The sequence below is a fragment of the Coenobita brevimanus genome, chromosome 43 (genome assembly GCF_032717465.1).
Source record: "Coenobita brevimanus isolate Jiangsu-jjx chromosome 43, ASM3271746v2, whole genome shotgun sequence".
In the NCBI taxonomy this organism is placed as follows: domain Eukaryota; kingdom Metazoa; phylum Arthropoda; class Malacostraca; order Decapoda; family Coenobitidae; genus Coenobita; species Coenobita brevimanus.
In genome coordinates, this window is record NC_136996.1 from 1,630,001 (window position 1) to 1,635,000 (window position 5,000).

Sequence of the window (5,000 nt, forward strand, 5' to 3'; positions counted from 1 at the left end):
GACGAGGAGTGATGATTAAAAAAGTAGGACGAAATAGTGTGAGTGTTACATGTGTAGGCAAGTGTAAGGCAGTGTGAAGTGTGTGAGGGTGTAGGGCGTGGGTGTAGTGCCATATTATGAGGTGCCGGAGTTTAGAGAGAAATCAACTGGCCACATAGCCTGATCTACTGAAAGGTCATTTTGCAAGGAAAAAACTCTCCTTTCCAGATATTGAGTGACAAATGAGAGACACGTAAATTATTAATATTAGCATAATCACTGACAAGTTTGCATCATTAGGTATAAATAGTTTCCGGTATATATATAAAAAAAAAAAACAATATTCCCTTGCCGCATGACACTGAACGTAGCTACATATAACATTTTTTGACAAAGGTTGAATATGTGTGTGTGTGTGTGTGTGTGTGTGTGTGTGTGTGTGTGTGTGTGTGTGTGCGTGCGCTGAGACACTGTAATACTTACTGGTGTGGGGAGTTTTGTGGCTTGAAGAGGACCGTGTGAGGGAGAAAGTATGTGTTATCCAGTAGTTTTTGGCCGTATACAAATTCCACTATTCCCTTCTCACTTTCACCTGGCCCATATTTTCGTCCTTTCGTCACCCATTTGATGAAGCTCACTGGCAGAGACCATACTACGACTCTATATTCTTTCCACTGCACTTCTTCATGACTAACATTATTTTGTAACGTTAATCTGGTGTCACAACTCGGCATTCAGTATGAGGAGATGGCAATTTTAGGCCAAGTTAGGGTGAAAAGAGTATAGTCCAACATCCACCTTAAGCACCGTGCAATATCTGGTTCATCCCCAAACGGAAGCTTGTGATAAAAGGACATAATTTTTACCCGACTGATGATATCCTGTGTGAAACGATGGGCGTCCTGAAAGAGATCAATAAAGAAGAGTTCTCAACGACGCCTCCGTCAGTGGTAGGGACGTTCCAGTGTGTAGATGAAGGGGGGAAGTATTTTGAAGGGAATTACTGAGGTATGTGCCAAATGTTCCTTACAATCAACTTTGCTAAGCATTATTGTAACTTTTTTTTCCATAACGCCTCGCAATATACTGTATAAGGGAGAAGGGGAGAGTGAGTGGGTATAAGGGAGAAGGGGAGAGTGCGTGGGTATAAGGGAGAAGGGGAGAGTGAGTGGGTATAAGGGAGAAGGGGAGAGTGAGTGGGTATAAAGGAGAAGGGGTGAGTGGGTATAAGGCAGAAGGGGTGAGTGGGTATAAGGCAGAAGGGGAGAGTGAGTGGGTATAAGGGAGAAGGGGAGAGTGCGTGGGTATAAGGGAGAAGGGGAGAGTGCGTGGGTATAAGGGAGAAGGGGAGAGCGAGTGGGTGTAAGGGAGAAAGGGAGAATGAGTGGGTAACGGGAAAATATTAGGTACTGTATAAGGGAGAAAGGGAGAGTAAGTGGATAAGGGGAAATATTAAGTACCGTATAAGGGAGAAGGGGAGAGTGGGTGGATAAAAGGGAGTATAGGGAGAAAGAGATCGTGAGCGGGTAAGGTAGATGGAAAGAGTGAGTCGTCATGAGTGTGTGTGTATAAGGGAGGGGTATGAGTGCGTGAGGGAGAAAGACAGAAAGAGTGTGTGGAAGAGCGGTAAGCATGAGTGGAGGAGGAAGAGTGCGTGGAGGAGTAAGTGCGTGGGGCAGGAAGGGGTAAGAGTGCGTGGGGCAGGAAGGGGGTAAGAGTGCGTGGAGGAGAAAGAGTGCATGGGGCAGGAAGGGGTAAGAAAAAGTGCGTGGAGGAGTAAGAATGCGTGGGGCAGGAAGGGGTAAGAAAGAGTGCGTGGAGGAGTAAGAGTGATTGGGGCAGCAAGGGGTAAGAAAGAGTGCGTGGGGCAGGAAGGAGGTAAGAGTGCGTGGAAGAGTAAGAGTGCGTGGAGGAGTAAGAGTGCGTGGAGGAGTAAGAGTGCGTGAAGGAGAGGTAAGAGTGCGTGAGAGAGGACGAGTAATGAGAACCGTAACAGGTTCTACTTGGCGCTGGAGAGGCAGGTGAAGAGGGGGTGAGGGGAGGTGGGGGTGAGGGGAGGGGAAGGGAGGGGAGCAGAGCGCTAATTAGAAGGAAGGAGAGGAGAAGAGAAGGGAGGAGGAAGAAACGTAGGAGGAGGAGGAAAGATGAAAGGAAGGGAAGTCGAGGTGAAGGGAAGGGAAGGGAAGGGAAAGGGAGGAGAGGAAAAAAAAAAGAGAAGAGAGAGAGAAAAAAAAGTGGAGGAGAGGAGAAGAGAACAATAATTAGAAGGGAGGAGAGGAGGGCGAAGGAGAGAAGAGAAATGAAGGAAGAAGAGAGAAACGGGAAGGACAGATTGGACAGCTAAGAGAGAGAGAGAGAGAGAGAGAGAGAGAGAGAGAGACAGAGAGAGAAAGAGAGAGAGAGAGGATAGAACTGGCCAAGTGAGGCGAGGAGGGTAACGAGGAAACTTAGAGTGAGGGGAGAACTGAAAGTGAGGGGAGAGGAGGGGAAAATGAGGTGGGGGAGGGGAAAGTGAGAGGAGGGGAGGGGAGGGAAAATAAAGTGAAGGTAGGGGGAAATGAGAATGACGTGAGAGGAAGGAGGAGGGGAGGGTAAGTGAGATGAGGGGAGAAGAGGGGTGGGGAAAATGAGATGAGTTGAGAAGTGCGATGAGGGGAGGGGAACTGAGAAGATGATGAGGGAAAGAGAGGGGAGGGGAGGGGAGGAGATGAGGGAGGGAAGGGAAAGTGAAAAGGAAGTGAGGGGAGGGGAAGTGAGGAAGTGATGAGGGAAGAGGAGCGGAGGGAAAGCTGTGTGTGGTGAGGGGAAGTGAGGAGATGAGGGGAGGGGATGAGAAGGAAGAAGGAAGTGAGGGGAGGGGAGAGGAAGTGAGATGGAGATTGAGGGGAGGGGAAGGACAGTGAGGGAAGAACTGAGTGAAGTGAGGTAAGGGGAGGGGAAGTGAAAATGAAGTGGGATGAGGGGGGAGGGGAAGTGACAAGGAAGTGAGGGGAGAGGAGAGGGAGGGGACAAGAGGTGAAAATATTTGTGAGAAAAAAATGGAGGCCACATAATTATTTTTGGTGTGACAAGTGTTTCTCTCTCTCTCTCTCTCTCTCTCTCTCTCTCTCTCTCTCTCTCTTAAATCCTGGGCTATACTCTTTTTACTCTAACTTGGCCTAAAATTCCAATCGCTCCATCCTGAATGCCGAGTTGACAATAGATTAACTCTAGATTATGGTGCTAGTCACGAAGAAGTGCTATAGAAAGGATGTAGAGTCGCAGCATTGTCTTGTGCCACTGAGTTACGTGAAATGAGCCGCAGAAGGACGAAAATCTAGGCCAAGTTAGGGTGAAAGAACTAGAGAGAGAGAGAGAGAGAGAGAGAGGGTGTGTCAGAAGGGTCGTTAATGAGTAGGGACGAAAGTGCCTCGAGGTGCTTTTTCCAGGCCGCTCCTCAGGATGCAGCGTCAGACAAGATTAGATAAATAGACAGACAGATAGATTGACAGTAGACACCCCTGCAGCGATAGATATAGGTAGATAAAACACACACACACACACACACACACACGCACACACACACACACACACACACACACACACACACACACACACACACAGATTGACAGTACACACACCCATCCAGCGATAGATACAGGTAGATAAAACACACACACACACACACACACACACACACACACACACACACACACACACACACACACTACCATCTTCGTGCGATGCTGTTTGCCGTAGACACTTCAAAAGCAAAAATTTTCTTTACCCAAAAAAATAGTATATGAAAATAACTGGCTTTACATGCAGACGGATATGAACATTTTTCCCTTTTTCCTTGAAGAAGTTTAATTTCCTGACACTGTGGCAGTAGTTTGAACGTAAAGGAAAAGTGCTGGGGTAAGACGTGAGAGAGAGAGAGAGAGAGAGAGAGAGAGAGAGAAAGAGAGAGAGAGAGAGGGGGGGGGAAATACGTAAGAGTCCCGAGTTTGTTTACAGAGGCCTGTAAAGTAGGCTTAATGGAGAAATATTTATTGTATGAGAGAGAGAGAGAGAGAGACTTTGCGGCCACTAAACAAGCCTTAATTCAGGACTGTTTATTTATCATTTAGGTTCTTGTGTGTTAAAAAGCGATTAAATCATTATAATTATCGTCAATTAAAACATTAATTAATGACAGTTTTTTGCGTCTGTACGGTAATTACGTAGCCGTATTTATATTGCCTTGTATCTATCTCCATCTGTCTATCTATCTCAATCTATCTATCCTACAACGCATACAATATACGTTCTCAAAAACCGAGTGATATTTTATTTTTATAAAGTACCCAGCTGTATATAAATCGTCGTGTACTTATCTGTCTATCTATCTATCTATCTGTCTATTTATCTATCTGTCTGTCTGTCTGTTTATCTATCAATCTGTCGTGTAGTGCATGCAGTATATCCTAGTGTCCATACTACGATGTGGCGATAGTGTGGCTACGAAGTGAATTATCGTGGTGGTGTAAGTTGGACACCGGCCCTAAAACATACGTAGATAGATAGACAGATAGATTGATAGATAGATAGATAGATAGATGGATAGGTACATAGACACATGTATGAATAGGTAGACAGATAGACAGACAGACGGATGGATGGATACAGGTTAACACACACACACACACACACACACACACACACACACACACACACACACACACACACACACACACACACACACACACACACACACACACAAAGGCTACGGGAGTGGGGGGGTCATCAAAAACGCTGTACTGCACAATAAGCTCATTAATTAGCAGTCACCTGATACTAATTACTTCATCAAACAGTCATTAATCACCTAATCACCCGAACCACTATAGCCCTTGTTTATTTATCTATTTATCTTATTTTATTTATCTTTATTTATAACTCTAACCTGACGAAGATCCCTAACTCCTTCTAGTTCGTGTGATGGCCAGGTGTTGTCAGGTTTGGAGGGTTGATTTGACTAGTTACCAAGGAGACTCATCCCT